The sequence below is a fragment of the Petromyzon marinus genome, chromosome 8 (assembly GCF_048934315.1).
Source record: "Petromyzon marinus isolate PM22_M1 ecotype Great Lakes invasive population chromosome 8, UKy_Petmar_22M1.pri1.0, whole genome shotgun sequence".
Taxonomy (NCBI): domain Eukaryota; kingdom Metazoa; phylum Chordata; class Hyperoartia; order Petromyzontiformes; family Petromyzontidae; genus Petromyzon; species Petromyzon marinus.
In genome coordinates, this window is record NC_133674.1 from 16,510,050 (window position 1) to 16,537,188 (window position 27,139).

The 27,139-nt window shown below is 48.5% G+C and overlaps 1 protein-coding gene across 1 annotated transcript in view; it reads left to right on the forward strand.

Annotated features, from left to right (window-relative positions):
- The window catches only part of LOC116940299 (very long chain fatty acid elongase 6-like), a 41,072-nt gene that overhangs the window by 350 nt on the left and 13,583 nt on the right, over positions 1 to 27,139 (forward strand). The window lies entirely within an intron of this gene.

The following is a 27,139-nucleotide window of genomic DNA, read 5'->3' on the forward strand; positions in this document are numbered from 1 at the left end:
TGCGTTCCGGGATTATAACACACGCCGCTCGTACCCTCTTGATGATACAGCCTATCCGGTTTTTTTTTACATTTGGTAACACTTTTGATGAAGTGTGTGTGTATACACACCGCTCAGTGTATTGTGTCTCGTTTCTACACGCTGTGTGAACTCGGTACGTGCCCTGTGTGCGCGCGTGTGTGTATGTCTGAGCCTTCCCCGCTCGAGGTCAACGCCGGTGACGATTTAACCGAACCGGTCCTCCCCCAGGTTAACTCGGCCTTAAATTGGTACGCTAGTGCTGTGTGTAAAATGTGAGCGTCGGTGGAGACAAAGGCGGTCGGGGCGTGGTGCTGACCACTGACCCCACCGCCTCGTGTGCGGCGCCGGTCTTCTTAATAGGTGCTCCCTAACAGCGCACTTGCCCCTACAGTCTGTTACAGGCTACACGGGGGAGCTTTGTCTGAGCCGGTGAAATTGTATCCGGTCTCGATGTGATTGATTCCACACAGGTCTGTACATCGTAACGATGTGATGCGGTTATACATCACGCTGGGTACATTGTTTCCGCTGTACACGCTTATCCACGATTCATTATTTAAAAAAAAAAAACTCCCAACTCATTGTCTGCTACAGTTGACGCGTTCAATGTAATCGGCCGGTACAATACTTTGTGTGCGTACTCGATGCACACACAACGCATGTTCACCGTACGTACGTGCGCATGCTCTAACACATCGTAATAATGTTTGTGTTGTGTTGTGGCCGAAACGTCGTGAGAATTTTATTGTCTTATTTTATTATTGTATTCTCATTCTACGTGACTTTACCGAAAGAACCAAAGAAGATGAATCCTTGCAGTCACGAAAGCTTTAAATCGAAATGTTTGGGCCGTTGCGTTTAGAGCCATTGTCAAAAAAAAAACGCGGTGCGTTGTTGCAATGCGACGAGCAACCGGTAACGTGGTGTGGTGTGTGGCACTATCTCGAGAACGCGTGCGCACGTGTGTATGTATACACACACACACACGTGTACACACACGCCTGTGTGTGTGCACGTGTGTATGTATACACGTGTACACACATACACACGTGCACACAGACAAACATTTAGTATATTGTGCACAATATACTAAATGTTAACGCGCGTGTGTGCGTGCGCGCGCACGTGTCCTATGCGTACACGCAAAGAAGCACTACTCGTCGTATAGTAAGTAGCAGTGCATGCTTTGCTTCCGGTGTAAGGAGATGTCATGTATGCTGTTTTTGTACAAAGACGAGTGTCCCCCGTATAGCCTGTTGGGGCAATTGCTGCTAGCGAGTAGCACCTTATGAAGGCCCGCACGGCACACGAGGGGTTGACTGGCTCAGCACCACGCCCGGCCGCCTTTGTCGCGCCAGGTACTCATTTGAGGCTGAGTCGACCTAGGGGAGGACCGGCACCGGTTCAGAGAGCCGTCCCCTGGGGGTGTTGGCCGTGAGCGGGAATCGAACCGGGAAGTGGCTCCATCGTACAGTACTCAATATACACACGCACACGTGCAGACTACCGATTGTAAGGAATATATTGTGCCGGTGGCTTCAGGATGATGATGTTGTTGTTGTGGAACGCGTGCTGTGTACGTGTTGTATTTCATTAATGTGTTTGATGGCACCTCGGGTGGCAAGGGGGTGGCGCAGTGGGTTAGCACGCCACTTGCACTGGGACCGGTCCCATCCATCCCCTCCCAGCACTGACCGAATGTGGTGAAGTATGGACGAACAATGACGGTGACTGACGCGGCATAGGGGCCTGTGAACTGTCATAGTTGGAGCCGGTGCGGTTATTGTATCGAGATGTGTGCTGTATCGTAACACGACAATGTCTGTGTATCGGTACTCTAGACGGTGTCTATGGATGGAGGCATGTGATGTAATGATGCATCAAGAACGGCGGTGGCATTGTGTGTACTACACCATTGATGTACGTGTGTGTGTGTCTTGTTAATGCGTACTTTCAGTACAAGCAAATCTCTCTGGAACGCGTGCCGGTCTTGTCAGATCTCCTGAAGCACGGCACGTTTGAGGCTGTGGGATAGTCCTTGGATGCTTGGGGGGGGGCCACACTTCACAGGGCCGTGTTTGACAGAGGACAGTGCGGTGAAATCCATTGTTGTATTTTATATATACCACACGCTACTTCCATGCTCCCAAGTCTTTGAATCTCCCCCCCCCCCCCGCTTCGACCCACACTTAATTTACCAGCTCGGTTAATGAATTGCGGTCGTATAATCACTCCGATCCTAACGAGGCGTGATGAGAACACCTCGTCGAGCAATGGATTGGCATTCTGGCAATGCGTACACAGTGCTTCCGTTTAGGGCCCTCTTATCATTTGCACTGCAGGATGGTAATCGCTTGCATACTACGTACATGGAGAGAGATGGCCGTTAATGATAAGCGCATAGCCCATTGAAATCGGCGATCTTGCTCTCCTCGTTACACGCGATTTACTCTAGGAATGTCATGTCAAACTCACTGCTTGAATGAAGGTGCTCATAGATTATTTGAAATATTATAGATGGACGCTACTTGTAAGACCTTATACAAACGCTCATCGTTGCTATTAGCCTACATGAATAAAAAATGGCTCGTGAATAATGACCACATTTCTCACTCAAGGAGCCTTTCATCTGAATTTAGTTATGTCAATTAACGTTCCTGGTTGTGTGTGTGTGTATACACACAATGTATATTACTATTTATGACTGACCGATTTCATTTACAGCCATTTGTCAATCCACTGCTGGATGAAAGCCGCTTCGTCATGTCGGCTGTTGTCACGGTCGTTCTTTGACTGACCTTGACCTCTCCACGCTGACCTCTCCACGCTGACCTCTCCACGCTGCCCTCTCCACGCTGACCTCTCCATGCTGACCTCTCCACACTGGTCGGTGCCAGTTGGTGAAGTGGTCGGTGGGGTTTGGGGGCTATTCACGGCTAACATCAGTGGCGAGAGATGTCTGGTTGGGTCCCGGACTCCCTCGCCCCCCACGTCGCCAATCGGCACGGACCGGCGTGGTGAAGTATGGTCAAGCAACATCCACAACTGACCTCCAACAGTGGATTGAGAATGGCCAGAAAATATTTTTCAACCCCATTATTGATTATTGTTATTATATTTCTACACGGTACACACATTAATTAATAATCAGACGCAGTTTGTCCAGCACACATTCTTTCACAATGTCTCAATAAGCGCCCCCTTGCACGGAGCTCAATGGGGTTATCTGTATGTCACCCACACACACGCGTGTGTGTGTGACGCATTTATGTATCTGCATGTAAGATATACGTTAACTACTGTATATTATACAGAACACATTTTATGTGTACGTGCAGAGTACTGTATACACATTTGCATACATTCAGGCCCCGTTGAGAGAAATATGGGGGCCCCCCTATATGTAATGTTGAATCAGAATCTTTATTTAGATAGGAGGAATTGGATGAGCTATGAAGCTCTTCAATTATTTTTTTTCACAGATTGCCAGGGGCCTTCTCCATTCCCATCTCGTGTAAATGAGATAATTGAGATGTATTTATTTTTCTCCAATAAATATTGGGGTGGGGGGGGGGACTCCCGTTGATATAGGAAGCACGGTGTACTTGGCCTGCCCGCCCCGGCCATCCACCCCACTCTCATCAGGCCTGTGCACATTCGCCGTAGTTTAAATATACAATGGGCACCGCCATACCTATGTTTTATAAACACTCGTGCTCGATCGCAAAACACTGTACTGACTGTTCTTATGTAACTACGCTCGCATGCGACGACTCCCTCACAAAGATTATAAATCTGGACCGAACGTCTTGGCTTCTTGTATCTCGAGTCCAAAGCAATTATCTTCACACCTAGGTGTCCATTAAAACATTACTGTACTCGATCCCAGCCAGTGAGATAACAGGCATATACTCAATGTGTATGCTCGATTTTAAAATTAAAAGGTTTTTTGCATCTACTCGCGACGTTTCGCCCCACGGTTCTTAGTCGGGGTGGGAGAAAAAAAAAGAGCCAGTTGGCCAAAATGTAAAAGATCTATCTTCACCCGTCTGTGGCAATATATGGTAGGTAGTACTGTACACTCCACAGGCAGCCAATATCGAATTGCAGAGATTTGCTGCCCCGATCGGTGAACAGAGTTGTGCATGATGCGTGCATCATTGGCCGTGGCATGCGCAGCATAGAGATGGGATCCGGATGGTCTGGGTCATTTGTCCTTTATGCACGAAGGAGCAAATCCCGAGGAATGAAGACACGCGTTTACCCATCCCTGCCATCCCACCCAGCCCTGCTACTAGCCTGCCCTCTATCTGCTACTGCTGCCCCTGCCCTCCCTGCCCATCAACAAACTCCGTCCCTTCTCCGTAATATTTATTGATTCGTCACGTATATATGTACACGAGTTTGCGCATGAGTGGGTGTTGGTGGTCATTTGTGGGGAGTGGTTGGCACACTGCTACGAACCCGGCGACCCGAGTTCGGTTTCTGCTCATGACCAACATCGGTGACGAATATCTAAACCAGTCCTGGTGCTCTTCTAGGTCAACTCTGTCTTAAATGAGTACCTGGTGGGGTGTATAAACATCGCCACTGGGGAGACGAAGGCAGCCGGGTGTGGTGCTGGCCACCCCAACTCCCTTGTGTGCTATTCCGGCTTTCATAGGTGCTCGCTAACAGCACTTGCCCCAACAGTCGGTTAAGGCTACACGGGGGATCTTTGTCTTTGTAGTGGTCAATGAATGCAGGGTCATGTTGCTTTAACAGTCACGCCTTGAATTCGTTTGATGGCTTTTAGCTCGTGGTTGTGAAATCTGAATATGCACAGTGCCGCTGTGGGATTTCCATGTTACTGGTAGCCTTGCCATGTGTACAGTAGTGTAATTCACGCGCTTGGCTGCTGGGGCAGTCTTCTTGGTCCAGTGAAATGCAACGTGGGAGGATGAGAGAGGGAGTTTGTTGAACTCGAACTAATAATGCGCTGAACATTTGCAAGTTTCCGTGGTCGCATGGATTTAGAGCCTCCCAACTTTTATTTTCCTCCACATTTTACAAATAATTTACACGTGCTAAGCCACCACGTTGAGCTATCATTTTTGGCCAAGTCACTTCTGAAAGATAACTTGTGTGTGTGTATATAGCTCGGTGGGCCTTACCTGGTAAAATAAAATTGGTCAGGTTTGCAAACAATAACATAATTATCAACCATGATCTATCTACTGCTGGCTGAATATATCCCCACATTGGTTACCCCACATGGTTCTGCGATTCCACAATCCCATCTCCTGCGTATCAGTCGATCTCATCACCTTGTGTTTAGACGGTGATCCACCCTCACTTGGCCGCCATGCCACCACAGTCTCGTCCACTTACCATATACTTCTTTCAGCGCTGTGTGCTGACAAAAGCTTCCTTTCATTAAGTAGCAATATGACGTCTCTGATTTTTCCTTCGTTTTATTAGTCATAGATTTCCCTTCCTCTTTCTCATGCTGTGTTGCAATGCATGCATGTTGAACTTCTTTCGCACCGTACGTAGACAACCGTGCTGGCGGGAGGTGCGGGGGAAGGACAACGGATCAATAAAACAAAAAGCAATTTTAAAGAAATAAGTTTTCAATCTTAAATACCAGCATCTATTTCTCCACGAATCTTTTCATTCTTGTCAGCATTTGTTTCATTTTCTGCATCAGAATCTTGCGTTTCGGATCCACGTCATAGTTAATTTGTACCGATTGAAAGCGTGCCACGCATGCTGTGCGTGTATGGCGTTGCATTTGGTATCTCGTACAGTGTTGAGATTCAAGTTTCAGATTCCGTGTTGGCAGTGATGCACATGCGCAAAAATGTACCAGCTTCGTCACAAATATCGACTTGTAACATCAAAACATAACTCGTAGTCTACATCTCTTTTCACATGACATGTAGAGTGTTCATATCAATGTTACCCGTGAAAGAATAATATGATTTTGCATAAATACAGGACGGTGAGTTTAAACGGTCTCTACTGCTGTATAGTTTTTGCCACGTTTCATAGACGGTTCATCGGAGTCCTCGCTATTAATAAATATTCTGATTCTGATATACAGTACATGCAGCGTATATATATAGAGAGAGATGTAACACCGTCTTTGTTTTAGAGTGCCGAATTTAAATTTGGAAAGCGTCGATGGCTTTTGGATGGCCGCACGTGCTGTGCGAAAGTCGTACCGGGCGCGCACGAGGTGCGTCGACTTGTTCCCGTCGAATTGCGTGCGCCTGCTCCGGTGCTGCGCGCGTGTGCGCGCGCGCTTGCCAGGCTGTTTCGCGACGCTGCCCGTGAAAAACACGTGTGGGTCTTGCGCACCGAGTTGTACTGGCTCCACTTGCGGGGAAAAGCGCATCGAAGTCGTCATCACCTCCCCCGGGGCGACTGCTCGGCCACCACCCCTCACATTTCGGGGGCCCACCCTCGCAATTTCACACGCGGCTGGCACGGATGGGTGGGTTGTGCTTTGCCAGATACCGTCCAATTTCGTAATGATAAAATTTATTAAAAAATGTACATCCCCCCCCTCTTTTTTTTTTGCCAAATCCCCATTGCTGGATGGCGAGTCTCACCCGCACCATATTGATCACCACAGTTATTTTGACCATACCTCACCACACCGGAAAGAGGCGGCTGTCCACGGTTCACATCAGTGGCAAGTTACTTAATCGGTCCTGGACCCCATTCCCTCTTAAAGGTAAAATTAGGTAGGAGTAACGATACGTGGATTCTGCGAGTGGTTAGCTCGCGATAACAACGAATAATAGCAACCAACAGCCCTCCGCTAATCGGCTGATGGATGAAGGACCTCACCAGTGCGTGTCGGTCATGGGAGTTGTTTTCTATGCATGTTGAACTTCTTTCGCACCATACGTAGCCAAACGGAGTGTGTATGTATACTGAACTTCTTTCCCAACCGTGCTCATACTTTACTACACTAGGTCGTGTGGGTTTGGTGGAGGGGGGGGGGGATGGTTATTGGGGGTGCGGGGGGGGGTTACCCACGACTGTTTCCTGTATAACTCGCCCACTAACGGTAACCACTGTCGGGAATCGAACTCCGGTCACCGATTTCGCAGCGCAGCGGCGCCATCTGCCACGTCACTGCCCCGCCGCTCTCCACGCCACTCCCAGATTATTTCCGGTTGTTTAATCGGCTCAGGGGCTGCAATTAGCCAGCGTCTATCGGGCTGCGTGGGAGCATTTCCCCTGCTAAGCCTCGGGTTAAGCCGCTGTTCGCCCCGTGGACACGGCGCTTACGTTGCCGCTCGCAGCGGTCGCTCCGGTGTCGTTGCTTAACCTGCACACACCTGCACACACCTGCACACACCTGCACACACCTGCACACACCTGCACACACCGGGCCCCCCGTGCGGCATTAACCTGGGAATTTGGTGGCAGCGGTGACGGCGGCGGTGAGAATCCCGTGGGAGGAAAGAAAGACCCAAAAGCTGGTCCTTTCCACTCGCACTTACTGCGTGTCCAATTGCTAGTGCCCTGCTCGGTAGCGGTGGCTAAAGATTCTCAGCAGAGGGAGAAATATCAACGTCTTATTAGCCGCTGCTCTTTCCCGAACGGGTGTGTGTGTGTAGTCCAACATGGGTTGATAGCTGCTTATGTTTTAGAGTCTCTGTTGAATTGACTCCAACATGCGTTCACTGGTCGGTCAAATATATATTTTTTACGTAGTTTGGAACTCAGGAGTAACAACAACAAAAACAGTTGATATACTCCCTTTCGAATTGTCACTTAATATTACGAATGGATGTCACTCGTCGCGTCGTTAAATCGGAGCGTGCTTGCAGAACGCTAAGAATCTCCATTGCAACAAAAAAAGGGTCCGCGCCCGGTTTTGCACGTCGTAAGCAATTTCTGGCACCGACTTGACACGGGGATGGCAGCCGCGCTTGCCGCAGATTGGGACGCCGGCAAGAAATCCTGGCGCTTGTCACCGAAAACATGAGTACACGTGGGGTCGCGCCCGCTGTCGAGCCTGAACACGCCGTCGGGATTGAGACAAACTTGTCAGACCTGAAGGGGTACTCCTCTGCAGTTCTTGTTGCCATACCGAGAAAGGCCCTTTTTCAGGTACTGTAAATTGATACGTTACTGTGCTTTTTTTAAAGTGAGTGGGTGCTGGTGCTGGTGAATAGGCCGATTTATATAATTATAGGTGGGGCATTGGTGAACCCAGCCGAACAGAGTTTTTGAATCTCAGTCACGGCTCACGTCGGTGCAAGGGAGAGCTCTGAACCGGTCCTGGGTTCTTTTTTTCTAGCAAACCCATACGCTAACCAGCGTGGGTTGAAGTGTGGCCAAACAACCGTCGCGACTGACGCAGTGTGGGGATTAGGGGGTCTTGAACCAGCAGTGGATTCGTAAAGGGCTGCAACGGCAATCGTAAAAGATGTATTTTAAATTGTCCCAAGGGTTGGTAATTACAGTTGAGCGCACGGCTGACAAAATGGAGAGCCAAATTGTCCACAGATTTTTTTCCCCCCCAACTCCATTGTGGCATGATTCACTATTGCGATTCAAGCCTCGGATTATTGTCGCGCTTTTATTCCTTGTTTGCATTGTTTCTCATTAATTGTGCGTTTGCGTGTGGTTGTGTTGCCTCTGTTTAGCCCAAGCGTATGGTTTGAATTAATTTACATAAATTCAGAAACCATTTGTCGCGAGCACCTGTACCGTGAGCGAGGGGTTGGTTTGAATCTATTCGTAGTTATTACGCCAAAAGTGCCAGCATTTCGTTATTGATGATAACTTTGCCTCGACGTTGATTTGGCCTGAAATTGAAATCATTGCTCCGTCACGGCCTCTGGATAGATTTTTGTTAAAAATATTTATCTGTATTATGTACAGCCCTTAAAAACCCACTGTTTTAAAGGCTTTTCTATCACCTTTTAGATGCGTGTTTTTTTAACCATACTTCACCACACTGGTGGTGGGGGGGGGGTGTTCCAGGACTGGTTCACATCACTTTGTCAGTGACATCAGCTGTGGCCAGGATTTGGTCTAATATCTGCCCGGTCATATCGTGCAGGGGTGCTCAATGCGCTGCTCCTCTATTATAAAGGCGTCATCATTTCGGCACCGTTTCCAACTACAATTTCACGCTTCTTCTCGCGGTTCTTGAAGAAGAGTGCCGCCTCTTGAAGTTTGTGTTGTTGCTGCCACTGAGACCACCGACACAAATCGCCCTGAGAACGATTGTAGAAGGGCGCTTTATACATTTAAATTATGATTGTTTACAATTTATCATCGTGACAAACGAAACCCATTGTACGTATTGCCATGGTGGTGAATTTACACGGTAGTGGCCACTTAAAAACGGCCCCAATTGCAGACTGTGCTCCATGCCAACAACATTCTCTCGCTCCACTCGTATCCTCCAGTAAAACATTTTTTTTTCATAGTCCCGTGTTCATCAAGTGACGCAAAGCTTGGCCGTCAGGATGCTATTTTGGTTGGCGTAGGCGTTCCAAGCATTTTCCCTGATCTGGCCCCACAATGTAGGTGCTTACGTCAGATATCCCCATGTGTGCATGTGGGGAGCGATTATAGTAGCGGCTAGCACGCTGTCCTATGAATTCAGCGACCCGAGTTCAACTCCCGCTCACGGCCAACACCAGTGACGATTATCTGTACCGGTTTTAGTGCTCCCCTAGGTCGACCATGCCTCAAATGAATCCCTTGGTGCAGTGTGTAAACAACACCACCGGGAAGACGAAAGGCGGTCGTGCGTAGTGCTGGCCACCCCCCCCCCCCCCCCCCTCGTGTGGCAGTGCCGGCTTTCAAAGGTGTTGCTCGCTAACAGCACTTGCCCCAAAACTTTTAAGGCTGTACGGGGGATCTTTGCCTGTGCGTCAGTGTGTGTGTGTGCGTGTGTGGGATAGGCGTCATCGTGGTGACGACCGTTGACACGTACCATGCATGCTGGGACTCGTCTGTGGCCGCAGTGTGCAGACATGCATGCGATTGGCACGGCCTTTTCTTTAATGTCTGCTTTCAATAAATAAATAAAAGTGTACACACACCTAATATCACCTGAAGTATACTTTGGCGAGGTCGCGTGTGTGAAAGTATAAACTGTCACTTTTTTTCTTTTAGAAAGGGGAAATAATTCAACAGAAAAAGTAGTAAAAGTTATTTATCAACTTCCCATATACCACTCTAAAGAAGAACGTTTTGGTTTGTCTGTTGCCAAGAAATCCATTATGACGGGTTCTAGGTAGACTCGTCCCTCCTATCTCTCCCCACTTCGACTCCAGCGACAATGTCTTTCTGTTGAAGGGCCCCAGTCGACCCGGGAGGTTACTCCTCCTCTGCTGCCCCCGTGGTCTGGAACTCCCTTCCTCAAAGCCATCTGTGCTGACAACTCCCCTGTCCGCCTGCTCAAGTCCAGGCAGAATACCTGTTTTCACCCCTCTGGCTAAGACTGACTGACTGACTCTTTCAGTAAAATGAATGTGCCACGTCATTTTAGATGCAGCTGTATTTCGACACTATTTATAACATGCCTAGTATTGCATTGGTACAACAGCCAAATACATATTTTCAAATGTTCACTTTCAAAGGCAATGCCCCCTACTGGATCACTCTGTGCTTTAATTCCCTCTGCAGGGCACTTCATACCCTTTTAAGCGGTGTGTGTGTTGCAATGGAGGTTTAAGTTGGAAGACCTCGACAATCTGTAAACGCCAGTTGGTAATGTACTTTTGTTCAACTGATAATTGCTGTGACAGCTTTCACATTAAATTTCGATTTAAAGCTTTCGTGACTGCAAGGATTCATCTTCTTTGGTTCTTTCCGTAAAGTCACGTAGAATGAGAATAAAATAATAAAATAACACAATAAAATTCTCACGACGTTTCGGCCACAACGCAAGCTCTGTCGTCCCGACAGGTCTGTGCCTTTCACCTGATGACGGCCGCTTGCGTTGTGGCCGAAACGTCATGAGAATTTTATTGTGTTATTTTATTCTCATCTGCGTGACTTTACCGAAAGAACCAAAGAAGAGCTTTCACATTGCAGTCATTATTTCGTCATGTTCCCCCTCAAGTAAAAGGCTTAAACCAGTTCCAGCTCAATGCACGCGGCATAAGCCAGCCACCGAATGCAGTTGCAAATATGTACGCAAAATTCCACGTTTTCAAACTTTAGAAAACTTTCCATTTTCCGGGGGATCGTCTGTCGCGACATGTCCTCACGGCGCGGCTGCCGAACGTTCGTGAAGCCGGACGTTCGAGAAGCCGCACGTGTGCGATTGCGCAACTCGTTAACCACCGTGATTGATCCTGCGGCGAGTGGCTGTAACAGTGCGGCTATGTCGCTACGCTGGTGCACTAAAGAGGTAGCCTGGAACTTGGACAGCCACTTCTCTGTACCTTGATACTTTTTCACGCAGTACGTAGCCAACCGCGACAATCGGAGGTGCGGTGGGTGGGGGGGGGGTGGAAGGTCAACTAACTAAATGCAAAAAAGCAGTTCTAAAGAAATAAGTTTTCAACCTAGAGACACGTTCTCATGCAGATGATGAAGACTATAAGAAGCCCATTGAGGTGTCACGTCGCGTTTTAAAGTAGAGTTAATATTTTAACGAGATATTCGCGCAATTCAGGCAGGATTAGGATTCTCCATCCTGTAATGTACCCAGTGATTCCGGGGCACGTGGTGGACAGCAAGAGGACAGCTTAGCTAATTACTTAATTTAATTACTCAAATTAATAAATGTGTTCCATTACGCTCTAATTCCCTTGTTGCAGTGTTTCTGTGCATTCACCATCCCTCGCTGACCACCAGCCTGTTAAAATTCCGGTCGAATCGTTTCTGGTGTTTCGGGTTGCTACTACTGCGTGCTCTTTGGTACCGATTCTCTCCGCGTGCTCAGAGCCTCTTCAGTTCCTGTAGCAGTTCCCGTGGCCTTCGTGCCGAAAGACATGCGGTACAACTCCAAAACGCATCGGAAAGATGTACAGCACGACCGCTAAAACCTCGACAGTATTACGACCAAATGGATTGATAAGTGCCTGAACATGCACGTGTGTACCCAGTGGCTCGAAAGCTTTAAACGTGAACTTTTTTTTATTTAACCAGGTAAGGCCCGCCGAGCTATATATAGCTATTTTTTTTTAGAAGCGACCTGGCCACAAATGATAGCTCAACAAAGTGGCTTATCACGTGGACGTGTCGTGACACAGCCAAATAATCTAAACTCGTGTTATTCATTGCAAGGCCAGCGGGCCCTTGGTGGCCTTTAGTGCGGCCCCTGACAATACACAAACGTGAGAACCCCCCCCCCCCCTTTGCAGGCGGTGTGGCGGCCCTCGCACTGATGTCCTATTCGGCGAAAGTGCCCCCCCACACACACAACCCCGTTTGAAAATTAGTGACGAACAAATGACGTTGATTCTAAATGTGGAGGGGTGGGGGGGCTGGAGGAAACCGGGGAACCCAGAGAAAAATCCACGCTCCAGCATTGACCTCGACGTGACGAGGTCGTTCGGCTGTTGAGCCCCGGTACTCACCGGGTTGGAACGTATCGGCCGAAACCGCCCCCCCCCACCCCCCCAGCTCGTTTTGGCCGGCGTGCTCTCTGCTTGCTCCCTCCGCATGCTTCTCCCCTGCTCGCGCACGGTGCGAGCTCCCACTGGGCGTAGTCCTCCGTCCGGTATCGGATGGCCCACCACGCCGTGTGCGTGCGGTCAACGCCCACCGCTGCCCGTCAACCCACGCGCATGGCGACGACGGTCCAAGGGTCGCGCCGTTGAAGCCTTCGGTTGGTCACTGCGGAGGTGTGGCAGGGGCGGAGGGTGGGGGAGTTGGGGCTCGGGTGCGGATGATGGCGCGCCCGTGGGCGGGAGTTGGCTGCTGTCACGTTGCGCGTGCGCGTGTTGCACGCACGTGCGCGTGCAACACGCATGCAACACGCACGTGCGCGTGTTGCACGCACGTGCGCGTGCAACACGTGCACGCGCGCGTGTTGCACGTACAACACGCACGTGCGTTTCACCCGTTGGCGGGTTTATTGCGCGGTCTGTGGTTTCGTAGCGCCGTCTCCATGCCCAGTTTGCTGTTTATAGACGTAGACTTGGAAAGTGTTTGACATTCTTTTAAGTCCCAACGTCACTGCAGCCAGATGACCCTAAATGCACCCGAGCTGATAAGATATGGAAAGCCGAGCAGGATTTTTAAGCCTGCCTAATATTTGTATGGGTGTTGAGGCTGCCCATGGATCAAGATGAGCATTGAGTGCCACCTTTCCCCCCTCCCCGTTACATGCATGGTGGCATTTCTCCTCCCTCCTGATGCCACTTATCAATGGAATTGTCCAAACATCCCAATGCAAGACCCTCCTGAATGAGTCTTGAGGCCTAGTGAGCGAAGCCTTTCCTTTGTGAATAAGTGTCGTGTAATATTTATATTCTTAGCTCTTTCGGTAAAGTCACGTTGAAGGGAAACAATAAAATAATAAAATATATAAAACAATACAAATTCTCACGACGTTTCGACCATAACACAAACGGTCGTCATCAGGTGTGTTATGGTCGAAACGTCGTGAGAATTTTTATTGTTTTATATATATTTTTTTATTTTATTGTTTCCCTTCAACGTGACTTTACCGAAAGAGCTAAGCATATGAATTACTGCAGCCACGAAAGCTTTAAATCAAAATGTCGTGTAATACTTATGAGGTCTCGCCGAGTCTCTGGACTTTTCCAGACCTGCTACGCTTTGGATGCGTTTTTAGCCGATTCACATTTGGGTTTTGTTTTGCGTTCACATTTCTCGCGCGGACATACTGTAGGTCTGAAACCTATTTTCTGCACTGCCTACTCTTGACAAGCATCTTATTTCCTTGCGGATGGACGTTCTCTCTTGCACTACGGGCCGCATTTCTGCGTGAACCACAGGGGAACCCACCGCACGCCAGGCTTTTGCTTTATAGGTTTTGGGCGACCAGCCTCTTTTTGCGTCACGTCTCTTCTCGCGGGGTGCGTGTTTATGGCAGCGGTTTGCCGTTGCACGGCAATTGTTTTTAGTCGCACGGTTGCGTGGCTACGCTGGCGCGCAATGGCCAGCTTTGGGGGTGGCCGCGACTTCGGTCACCCTTGGCGTGAATAAAACATCAACACGTAAACACTGGGGTTGAACGCATAGGCCTTCGCGACCCAATGCTATTCATAATTTTAGGTTTTCGGATTAATTCGCGTAAATATAAATGTGTCGTCGGGTGGTGGTGGGTTAACATGGCTAAGTTAGTAAGGTTTGTCACGTGGACAATACGTGCCAATTAGTTGTTTCTTGAGCACGGTCGGTGTGATGGCGAGGTAAACCCACAGCATTAATTGTAAATGTTGTGGGTTTAGTAATTAAGCGTCGGGTGGTTGGCGAGTTAACGACACGTATTTACGCGATCTTAACCCAAAGACCTTTTATTTTGAATAACATTTGGATGTTTGCCGTGAAATCTGAGAATGAGTCGCCTCTACCTTACACGGCAGCAATGGTGCACCCAGCCTGGCGTAGTCGCTGTGGTGACCTCACCATGGTGGTTTTGTTATTTATGGGAAGGGGGCACAGTCCAGCAGTTGTTTATGGTGCAGGGAGGGGAAAGAACATGTTGGTATTCACTTTCTAATTTAAAAGGAGAGTTCGGGTCATGCTAATGGTTCTCCCGTGGGAGAGACGCCCTTTTTAATAAAATTATAACTGCAGCTAAAAATGATGATTAATCAAAACATGCGTTGCAATTAGACTTAAATTAGGAAAGAGAGGTGAGATTGCAAACTGCGAATCTAACGAAAATTTAAACAATATTCACATCACTAAACTATTGAATAGTACGAACCGAAATAACGAATGCATTTGTGTGAAAATCTACGTATTCATTAATGCAAACGGTAGCGTTAAAACGTTAAACGTGGTCACTTGAACAACTTGTCATTTCACAGGAATCCCTCATTCATGAGTAAGGAATACCTATGCGTGCAAGGAGCAATGAATCTCGGTGCTTGGTACATACGGAATGTTACTTCTTATTTTCTTATTACTCTTATTGTTCCACTTTTGGGCTCTCAACCCCAATGAACAGATTTATTAATCGTGCGGTGTGGAATGTGCTTTGATGCATTAAATCCTCGCCTGCGAGTGCACTTTGAAAAGTGTGGCCTCGTCGTGCAATATTGCCACGTGGGCTGAAGGTCACTTGGGACTTTCTCCAGGCACTGTCGACGGCCGTGTGTTTTCCGATGTGTTACGATGTGTCGCGTGTGCCGTGCTAGCCAGCTGACGTTCTGGCTGGCCGACGTTTGTGCTGGCTAACCGGCTGGCAATGCCGGCTGCCGTGCCGGCTGACCGGATTAGATCCCTGGTGGGCTGGCTGGCCCGGTGTCCTGGCGGGCTCTAGCGAGCCAGCCGGGTTACTCCGAGACAAACGGCTGCACTTGGTAGCCGGTGACACGTGCAGGGATGTCCCCGGTTGCCGCGGTGATGACATCCCCGCCTGACCTCTGCTGATTTCCAGGCAGCCAATCCGCGGGCTCGCTGTGCACGCCTCGCCATGCTTCCGCGCGCCGCTGCCTCGCGTGGTGCCTCCTGGTTCGCTGTGAGCCGGCGCTGACTGCTCGTTGGGGAGGTGGGTGGGGTGGGGGACCCGACCCAGCCAGCATCTGGGAGAGACGAGGAGGGAGACTGGGAGGGAACGAGCGGTGATGTGGGAGGTGGCAAGCTGATGGCGCGCGATGGTGTGACCGACTCCCAACATTGAAATATTAAAATAGACATGCAAATGACAAGCGTGGCATGGCGTGGAGGCGGGCTTGTGGAATAAATCGACGGCGTGTGTGGCTTGAAATCTGGTTTGCGGATGATCCAGAAATTTCCCCGTGCTTTTGTCACTCACCGATAGTAACCCCCCCCCCCACCACGTGTTCGTAAGCAAGCGGTGTTCCAAGTTTTTGGCCAGACAGCACTCGCTCTTCTGATGTGCTTCACCATGATTGGTAGGCAATTTAACCCCCACATTTATCAATGAAATAAAATGTATTATTGAGCTCACGATACAGCGGTTGATTTATGCCGCGCATGTGATTATTTATCTACGATTTGTGCAAACGGTATCCCAACATTACATTTCCGCTAACGACGCTGAAAAGACTTGTACAAGAGCCAGGGGCGGGGGGGGGGCGGGGGGAAACCCTTGGCCGTGCACATCGAGACGGCGAAAAATGGTACATCGGGGAACCGGAGTGTACGAATTTAATCGCGGCAACATGAATAGTGACGGATTTTGTGGGGTGGTGGCGATGGTGAATTGTCATGGCATGCCTCCACGATCGGCACCCGCAGCAGCGATTTTTTTTGTAAATGCGTGATTGATTGGTGATGTTGGAGCAGCTCGGCTGGCAATGTCAGCGTTTCCCCCAAATGTTGTAACTGTACACACAGCAGTGTACTATGGTGGATGGGGTGGTAGGCACAGCAGCCTGTGCGGGAAAGGAGAGTGGCTGGCGTGAGAGAGAGGTTCGATTGTGAATCTGGCCCCCACCCCAGATCATATAATCGCTGACGATGCACCGTATGTTACTTTTTTTTTGGCGGGGGGGGGGGGAGGTTGCTGCTTGAACGGCCGATTTGCTGTCGAGTGTTGTTCTACAATGCCATTGGAGATGATCTGGGTGGCCAGAGGTTTGTGGACTCGCGTCCGGTCTTTCGATGGTACCGTCGATCGACAACGCAGACGCAAATAATGAGTTTGGAGGCAAACTGTTGTGCAATAATAAGCGGCATGATATGACCCTATGCTTATCTCTATGCGTTAAAACTTCAAGGCCGAGGTTTTAACCGTGTTTGCTTGCGTTGGCATTCCACACTTGAGCTGAACCTAAAATAGGCACATGGCACAATGAAAGTTATCGTTCGATTTTTAAAGGCGGCCAGACGCGTACGGCGCCGCCATCGCCTAGCGTGCAGTGCAAAGTTTTTACTCTGTCATTTCTATTCGGCGCTTACCACCATGGTCGTCATCGCCATCATCGGCCATGGTGAATCCACTGCCGAGTGAAGGCCTGACCCAAGCTGTCGCCATCTCACACAGCCCGGCGATGTAACAATCCACCCCGCACCTGCACACGAGCAGATTTCATCGCTCCGTCTCCGTGGTGCGTGTCCTCTGCAGAACGTCAGAACATTTATCCAGTCCGGTTCCCTTCTTAGGCTGCTACTCCAATGTGATTCTCGCCTACCGGCACGTCCTCCCTTCTAAAGCAGCATCTCCTGCCCAAGCCAGCTTGTCTCTTAACGGTCGGAATCTTATCTTGACTTGCGTACGGTTTCCTATTCCACGGGTTACTTCCCTACCCTCTCATTTATGACTCCAAACACTGCCTTATGAGATTTTGGTGGCCAGCCTCTGCGTTTATTCATAAATAGACGGGTTTTCATTAATTGAGTAATTGTGGCTAATGTCACCAAACTTTTCTTCCGGCACGAGCAGTTGTTGTAGCATGCCGTAACGTTTGATCTTTCACACGGAACGGAGGGGCACGGTCATGCGTTTAATGTGCGTGTTGTCACAGTACACTGTTCCAGCTTAACCCTTTCCGAGACGTTTGCAAGTTGCATTGTTAGGTCCCCGTTCACCGCTGAATCATCTCGGAATGCACAAGCGGCTTGGCATTAATTTTATTCGGAGGCATAGCGCCGTTGTTTTTGAAGACGTTGTACTCGCCGCATAGAACCGTAGTGACACGACCTCACTCGCATAGCTGGCACCAAATTGTCACGCCCTGCCGCATGGCCTTGTGGGAGCCATGGTCTCTTCCGAACTGAAGATGTACCGATAAAGTTATTTTACTTTAGTATTTCCTCCGATTCCGTTCCGACGACGTCACATACAAACACGTACGTCCATCGGCATGGGAATGGGTTAAGTTAGCTCGGCCTAAAACGAGTACGCGTTGTGGTGTGGGATAATGCAAATTTTTGCGCCGTATGTGCTTGAAAGAAAAGACGCACGATTCTCTAAATCCATCTCCTTTTATATATTTTTGTAATATTCCTAGCATTTGGGCAATTGCACACGTTTGTCTCTTCACAGGGATCGCTTTGACATTCCACTGCTAGATGAAGGCTTGCCCATGCTGTGTCAAGTCATGGGTGTAGTTTGGCCATACTTCACGCTGGTCTCAGTGCATGTTGGCGAGGAGGGGGTGCCCCCCTGAACCCGTTCGGATCTCGCTCGCCGTTGATGTTTAATCAAACTCTGGTGACTGGGTTCGTGGCGCAGTGCGATTTGACTGTTCACGTTCACTTGTTCAATAATACATTTACATTGCGCCGTGTATGTTGAACTTCTTTCGCGCACCGTACGTAGCCACCCGTGCTAATCGGAGGCGTGGGGTGGGGCACGAAACTGAACTCACAAAAAAGGCTGTTGCTGTGTCATCACTGCACCGTCAACGGGTGCGAAATAAATCGCCACACGTGGAAAAAGTCACGGGCCTGTTGCAGACAACCAAAAACACGTGGCGGACAAACAATTTCAAATAATTATTAATTGTGGCTTTTAAAAAGCGACCTGACTTGCCCGCGCTGACTGCCTACAGGAATGGAAGCCCCCGGGGTGCGTGGAAACGCCGACGTCCGAGCTTGGATCGGTCGTCGGTGTTCGTTTGCGACACGCCGCTGGATTTCTCCGCGTGCGCCCTCACTCTGGACCCCTCCGGGTTGCCGTGTATATAAATTGGTTTCTGCGTCCCCAGGGCGGGCGTGCCCCCCCCCCCCCCCCGATGGTGTTTTTTTGCAATGCAGGAGAGGGATGTAAATACTCAAAAGTACTGCTTTGCATTTGCGCAACTGGTAATTGCGTGTGTGGAGGAGTGGAGAGGGAGTGCAGCAGTTGAGTTTCTGGACACGGCTAGCGTCAGTGACAAGTGATATTGGAGTCCATTCTTGACACCCCCTCTTTCACCAGAGCAGCACTTGACTCGCCCGGCGAAGTATAGCTAAACAACTCGCCCGCCATGCCTGACCGCACGAGGAGGCTTTCTCCCAGCAGTGGTATTGACTAAGGGGCCGGTCTTATTATCATAAATAAACGATTACTTAAGATGATAAATTGTACTGCGGTTTCCTGCAGTTTATGAAGCGGCGATTGTTTTTGTTTTTCAGTTTTACCCTTCCAGAGTCGCTAATGTTCCGCTCCAATTTGCCATGTTGTTATTGACTTCGGAGTCTTGATGTAAAACTTGGGAGTGACAAATCTTGCGTCACGTGATGGGGGAAAGGTGCCCTTCGTGATGACAATACGCCCGCTGGACCTCTGTCTCAGGGACAAAAAGAGCAACGTTTTCATTTTCTCACCGCAGTTATTAACACCTTGTTAACTGCTCTGCAGAAATTAACGTTTTATATACGTATAAAAAAAACCAAGATTAAACCGCGTGTTTTGGCCTCCTGGAATATTTAGCTGGGCCCGGGTTTGTCCCTCTAGGTTTTGGTGGGCATGAGGATCGAAGCGAAGTGGAACGGCTGAATGTTTCCATTTTTGCCAAAACGTAAGATGCTCTGCATGTGACGGTTCGCCTGATTCTCTGGGGAACATCACCATTAATAACTGCCTTCTGCCTAACTGCAGTCGAACACGTTAGAGCACCGAAAAACTAGAAATAATTCGTACCGTAGAATTTTTTTTAAGGGAATGGTTATTTTATCCTTGAAAATATATATATTTGAGCTCTGTGTACTTGTAAATAGTTTTGTTCGTGTAATAAGAATGACGACACCCTTACATTACCCATTAAAGATTCAGTTTCAAGACTTAATAATATAGGTTTTTTTGGGTTAAATCCCGTAAATATAAATGTGTCGTTAAACCCGCCACCACTCGACACAGCCAATTAGCAAAGTTTGCCACGTAAACTGAACATGCCAATTCGTTACGAGTACAGCAGACCCGTTTTCAGGAGGGTCCTGCATTGAGATCGTTCACCAATTCCATTCATGCGAGACAAAACCTTGTAGTACTCAGATTGCACGAAGAAAAGTGGTACCACTCAAAGGTCCCCACAGATTCGATAATCCAGGGGTGCTGACATCTCCTGGCCAATTTGCAGTCATTACGGTGTTTTTTTTAATGCACCCATTAATACCTGCTAGGCAACATGAAGAAGCCAGGCCCCAGTACAGACGTCATTATAGTCACATTTTCAGTAGCCTTGTTATTGGTTTCTGTACATGGTAATTATTAATGCCAAATCCTTACTTGGAGAAAGCCTCTCCGAGTCACAAGACCCTCTTTCGCAGAGGATCCTATATTTTTGATATTTGGGCAATTTCACGATTGAGCGTTTGGCACGTGGGCACGAAATGTGTATCGTGAGAAGCTAACGCACAAGTGCCAGCCCGTGGATGCGTTTCTGTTCCCACGGTATTTTGTGCATCTTTTTCCGTGCGTTTATATTTTTGTGCAAACCGCATGACGGTGCTGAAAATGACCAGCTTCGGCGGTGTTACCGTTTCGTGAGAGGAAGTTTTTTTTTCACACCTTCTTTAAAAAATGTCTTGAGTGGAAACTTTGCATTATGTGCACCAATGTGGGAAAAATGGCACTTCAAAATTATTATGCATCGTTAAAATCCTGGTTAAATTGCCGCTTGCTTGTCACCAAAAACGGGTGACGTAGTTTACACTTTGCCATCTCGCAGCGTGGGGAGACGTCGGTTGCGTGAACCATTCCGTGAAACTTGAACGTGCATGCCCAGTCACGTCAACAATCCTCTTGCGTCCCCTCTGTTAGCCATCGCCACTATCTTGGCGCCCGATGTTCAAAACGAATCTTGCGTCTCTCGAATATCAGCCTCACAACAGAGGGGTTGATACCTGGGGATGGATTATTTCCATCTTCGGTGATCTTCAGCTGTCTCTCATGGAGAGTCTCAACTGCTCACATTCTCCTCCCAATTGATTCTTCCTATTCTTTTTCTTCCATTTTCAGAATCATCGCATCTCCAGCTTGACTCTCATCGAATGTCCTGCCACAGTCGCGATGTTAACTACCTCGCCTGGTATACAGGAGGTCGTTGAATCCAGACCCTGATTCCTGTATATTTGGAGTTTGCATGTCTCTCTCTGCGTGGCCGCATGGATTTTTCTACAATTGATCCGGTTTTTCCCTCCATTCAGAATCAACTTGCGCTTCGAGTATTTGGCTGCTATAAATTTCCACAAGCCACTTCATTGAACGATCATTTGTGGCCAGGTCACTTCTGAAAAAGAGCTGTATAGCTCATCAGGCCTTACCTGGTCAAATAAAAATAGCAGTTTTTAAAGTTTGTAGTCGTAAATATGCCACCGTCCTGCTCATCAGAGGACTGCTCACTAATTCCAGATAGTAGCCTCTTTCTCGCTCTCTCCGCCCTTGAATTCTCCTTCTCGTCACACCAGCTCTCGCCCTCTCCGCTCTTCTCTACCGCCACATCTCGAACTCGAATCGCTCCACAGCATTGGTTTAATCTGGAGAGCGACATTTCATGCATATTGCCCCTTCCCCCGCGTCCTTGCTCCGTTAATTTGAGGTGGAGGAGGAGAACGAAGAAGGCAGGCAGGGAGGAGTGGGGGGAGAGGCGGCGCGGGCACACGCATCCACGCGATCCCTGCAGCACCCTTATTTTTTATTGAGTTCTCAAAACAAGGACAAAGTTGATGCGGTGAGGGGAAAGCCAAGACGGATCAGAGCTCAGGATTGGTGGGGAAGATGGGAGGGGTGCATCCGCACACGGACCCCCCCCCCCACCGCACACACGTGTGCGCCAGCCGCACGTGCCGTGACCTTGGGGAAGAACATGCGTCTGCATGGCAGCGACGGGGCGGCTGTCGTGGGGGGCCACCCTTGAGGCGCACGCTGGGCACCGCGGCTGGTACAGCGGCGACGCTGTCGCCTCCTGGGCCCTGACGATGCTAGTGGTTGCTTTTATATTGCTTGCCACTGCAAGCTAAGCACGCGTCCTCGTTGCAGTTATAAATAATAGATTTTTCAGTTTCAATAAATATTTTTTTGGGCGTGTGGTTCTCCCCGCCGCCCCCCCCCCCCCCCCGATAAATGCCGTATGGCGTCTTTTGTTGCTTTCATTTTAGGAATTGGAAGGAGATAGTCGTTAAGAATGTGCAATGTTTGTAGATAAAATGAGGCATCGTGATTTTGTGTTTTTGTTTGTTAAGCAAAAAAATAAGACTGCCCAAAGTAAAATTGGCTGTTTTCAGAATCTTGTAAAAAGGAAACATCCCTGTTATTATTAGCTTTGCTTTTAACTAAATTGCACTGGATTATTAATGATACACTTTGGGCAACGTCCTTCTTAATGGGTAGCTATGAATAGATCCACATGGCTTAAGTAAATTGGTACCTGATTTAAAGTGACCTTTTTGCTTGGCAATCGGGCAAGCCTCTTAGACCGCGAGGCTGAGATGAGCAGATGGGACATCGGGGTCGAAGCATAGTGTACTACAGTGCGCATAGTGTACGAATCAATGTGCCACCGCTCCACGCACTGTTTAAAAGCACCGCTTGCAAATCCCACCTCGGGTTGAACGGTGACGTAACATCTACTTTGGGGCCTCGCCAAGCACTGAAAATAAATCCTTCGTAAGATACTAAATAAAAAATCGGACATTATGAACAAAAAGATCTAAACATTTTTTTTATTTGACCAGGTAAGGCCCCACGTAGCTATGTAGCTCTTTTTTTCAGAAGCGACCTGACCGCAAATGATAGCTCAGCGAAGTGGCTTATCATGTAGACATTGATAGCAGCCAAATACTCTAAACGGACATTTCTAAATGTGGAGGGAAAAACCAGAGGACCCGGTGAAAACCCCACGTGACCACGAGGAGAACATGCAAACTCCAAATACACAGCTTTCAGGGCCGGGATCGAACTCACAACCGCCTGTATACCAGGCGAGATAGTTAACATCTTGCCCGCTGAGTAATAACCCCCCCCCCCCCCCCCCCCGTTGACAGACTTAAGATCCTCTCCCGCCAGTGCACAGCATCGACGCCACGAGGGAATGGTGGAATAGCGCACGTGTCACGTGGTGGGGAGGGAGGTCTGCCTGCTTCTTTGCTCTTTGTCTCTCTAGATTGGTAGGGGGGGGGGCCGGGGAGGGAGGGGGGAGATGTCATCTCTCAAGTGTTTGCAGCGAAGTGGGTTGGTGCCCTGCGTGACCCTCTATTTTACCACCGCAGGACGGGACCGTTGAGGTCAGATCCCCGTAATCCTGCTGGGAGCGAGGGGGGGGGGGTGATAAAAGTTATCGCCCAGTGTGAAGCGAGCAGAGTAAGCATTCGGCGTGAAACGATGCACCAACCATTCATCAATAAAATCGTTTCCTACGTGCGCCGATGCTTTTAGCGGAACATGTAGCTGAGATTTAAATATTTTTGTTGCATGAAATTAATATACTTGCCCCCACCCCTGCAGCCCAGATCGTTACATTCCTGGTATCAATCTTCGGGTTCAAATAGTTTTGACAAACGCAAATCTAATTTCATGAAGCCATAAACAAGCTGGGACATTTATATCATCGAAAGGACTGCCTGAAACCTCCACGGCCACATGTGCCAGCGGTCATTCATTTTTAACGCGAATCCCACAACAGCAGCATATCGAGGCAATAAGACGCCACTTGAAAATGGAGTTCCCACTCATCATTGTGATGCCGTATTCCACACAGCTCCACAACACCGCTAATGTAATTATCCCTTCATGTTTTGTACTCTGTGAATAGTGTAGATTTCCAGGTAAACTAATTATAATATATTTAAACGTATTACGGTAGCGTGACAGGATGACTTAATTGTCCAATTCCATTTATTACAGAGTGGTTTTTTTGCTTCGTGTTTTTTCAGCTCTGGCCCCATTAGTTAATTCCTTTCGGTAATAATGGGTCTTGTCTGCTCCAGAGTTGGTCGGTGGCGTCGTGAGAACGGCTGCTTTGCAATAACGCAGGGCCACTACGTTGTCTCCGCGTGCCCCTATTTGGACGTTCTGATTCCTTCGCCTTGAAGGCGTTCTGTAGCATTCGACAAGGGTCACCCACTTCCAGAGCCACCTGCTGTCTCATACAGCAGATGCCACCATCACCTCCTCCGATATATTTTTAACTATATTTTACCAGGGCCTCCCCTAGGTTGACTCGACCATAAATAAGTACCTAGCTCGGTGTGTGTGTGTGTGTCAGCACCGGGGAGACTAAGGCGGTCTGGACGTGGTGTTGGCCACCCACCAACACCCCCTTCTATAACGTGCCGGCCTTCGTAAGGTGCTCGCTAGCAGCACTTGCCCCAGCAGTTTGTTAAAAGTTGCATGGGTGATCTTTGTCTCACGTGAGGTACTGATAACCTTTACAACGTTTTTTTATATTACTAGGTAAGGCCCCACTGAGCTATATGGCTCCTTTTCAGAAGCGACCTGGCTGCATATGGTAGCTCAAGGAAGTGACTTATCACGTGGAAATTGATAGCAGCCAAATACTCTAAACGTATGTTGATGCTAAATGTGGAGGGGAAACCGGAGCACCCGGAAAAAATCCACGTGACCGCTGGGAATGAGAACATGCAAACTCCAAATATACAGGTGTTGGGGTCGGGATCGAACCCACGGATCCTCCTGTACACTAGGAAAGCAGTTAACATCTCTCCAGGGCAGGACACCGCCTTACACCTGACCCCCCACACAGCCTGCTGTAGTGAAGGACGCTGTTGTAAAATGAAAAGAGCAAACGAAAATAATACAAACTAGATGTTTTAAAACAAGTTGACAAAAAAAATCTACATCCGAGTTGAATCCTGCTAATTCATCTAACTGGGGGCGGGGTGCAGAGAAGGGAGGAGGAGGGGGGGGGTAATTGAGGGAGGTGAATTAATCCGAGCGCAATTACTGGTCACGCCGCGACTGGCTGTGAGTGACCCAAGTGACCCAGCTACTTAACAGATATTCAACAGGAATACATTTGAAAATTTTTTTTTAAAGCAATAAGCGATTCAACAGATTGGCATCGTTTACGGTGCGATTCGATGATTAATGTGATCACTTTTGTCCCATTTCCTTCGGGTGTAGTTTGTAACGCAGCCGCTTTTGCATTATTTCTCGTGCGTCACATGTATTTTATTAATATATTTTAATCAATCGATTCTCACTGGCACGATTTGATTGGCGCATCCTGAGTGTAAAGAATCGATTCTAAGTGGACAATTTGTCGCACGTCCGCTGAATATCCAATCGGCATCTGCTTAATTGAGCTATTCTTATGCATCGCAGGCGGAGGTCTTGTCACTATAATTGTAGCGGAATGTGCGTTGCATCCTTTACACATCTGACACGTCCATGGAGGCCAAATTCGCAGCTTTTAAATTATATTTTTTCTGTCTCCTTGAAGTCACCGCATCGTCGGCTCCTCTGCAATCAGTTTCTTTCTTGTTGGGTTTTCCCGTCAATATTTCACCTGGAACATGTACACTTGAACCAACGCCTTTCATCTGGTTTCAAATTGTACCAACGTTTTCTTTTCCCTTACCCGCTTGATCTCAGAAACGTTAGACATGCTTGTGCAGCGTTTTCGCTCGTTCAATTAATCATTTGCGTTAAGGAGTTCAACGTCCCCGGCATCCAAAAATCCTACCCGGGAGCTCTTTCACCTCCAACCAATTCAAGGTCCTCGTCACTTTAAAAGCGGGGACTTTTAAAGTGGCCGTCCCCCTTAAGGCATCGTCGAGTCCTGGTTTCTCATTTCCCTCGAACCAAATGAGAGGCAACATTGGCCTCAAATTGGAGTTTCTGCGCTCGACTGCGGCGGAAAAGTACCAGCGCGGCCACCGACTTAGCACGGTGGGCTACGTACGGTGCGAAAGAAGTTCAACACGCATACGTACCTACGTGCATCGGCATCTGCGTAAAAACCACCCAGCCCAGGATCTAGCTGCCCCGAGAACGCTCTCCGGGCCGTTGAGAACTCAAGTGGCGGTTTGCTAAATGGCTCCGTTGGTCATGGGCCTCGTTGCTTTCAAGATTTAAAATTGCACCCTTTTGTTCCACCGTTCGTGCGACCAATAAAGAAGCATGGTGCAGTGTGTGGTGGTGGCCGAGAGTGGCGAAGGTGAATCGGAGGACTCCGTGCTGTCATTCTTAGAAAAACCTTTACGGTTTGTGTTCCGAGGTCACCGGGGCCGTGCTTGTGCTGCAGAAATATTCGTGGTTACAACGTTCTTCTCTGCCTCCGCGCGTTGGGCTTACCCCCCCCGCCTGGCTTAAGGGAGAAGACCGCCTGAGTATCGATCCGACGTGGAAAGAAATGAATATATATTTTTGTTCCTCTTACGCTTTTGTTTCAGAAGGATTTGTGCATTTCAATCAACGTGCCATCTCGCAAAGAGCAGCGGTGCGCGACGGTTGCAGTAGTTTCTGTTTTGAGTCTTCTCTCCTGTCTGCCAGCGGTGTGGCGATGTTGGCAGGGGGGCGGTTGAATATTTTTGCCACAATGTGTGGGATGCTGTGTGAGGCCTGGAAATAATGCCTACTTTCGTGACACTGTTTATCCTATTCTTGGTTCTTTCGGTAAAGCCACCACGTAGAAGGGAAATAATAAAAATATAAAACAATAGAATTCTCACGACGTTTTGACTGCAACACAAGCAATCATCATCAGGTGTGAATCATCATCAGGTGTGAAAACCTGATGATGATTGCTTGTGTTGCAGTCCAAATGTCGTGAGAATTTTATTGTTTTATATTTTTATTATTTAATTGTTTCCCTTCTACGTGACTTTACGGAAAGAACCAAGAATATGAATCCCTGCAGTTGTGAAAGCTTTACATCACTTTATCCTGTTCATTTTTCTATTGAAACATGCATACAACCGTTGGTGTTAGGGTATGGCCCGCTCTGAAATGGATATCAGAACATCCCCGGATGCTTCAAGTGGACCTCTGGTTCACACAGAAGGACTAAGTAGTTTCCAACCCACCTTGGCCACTGGGTTCGAACATTGCGTTCCGATTCGCCCAATTTGCGCGCGCTATAAATTGTTTAAT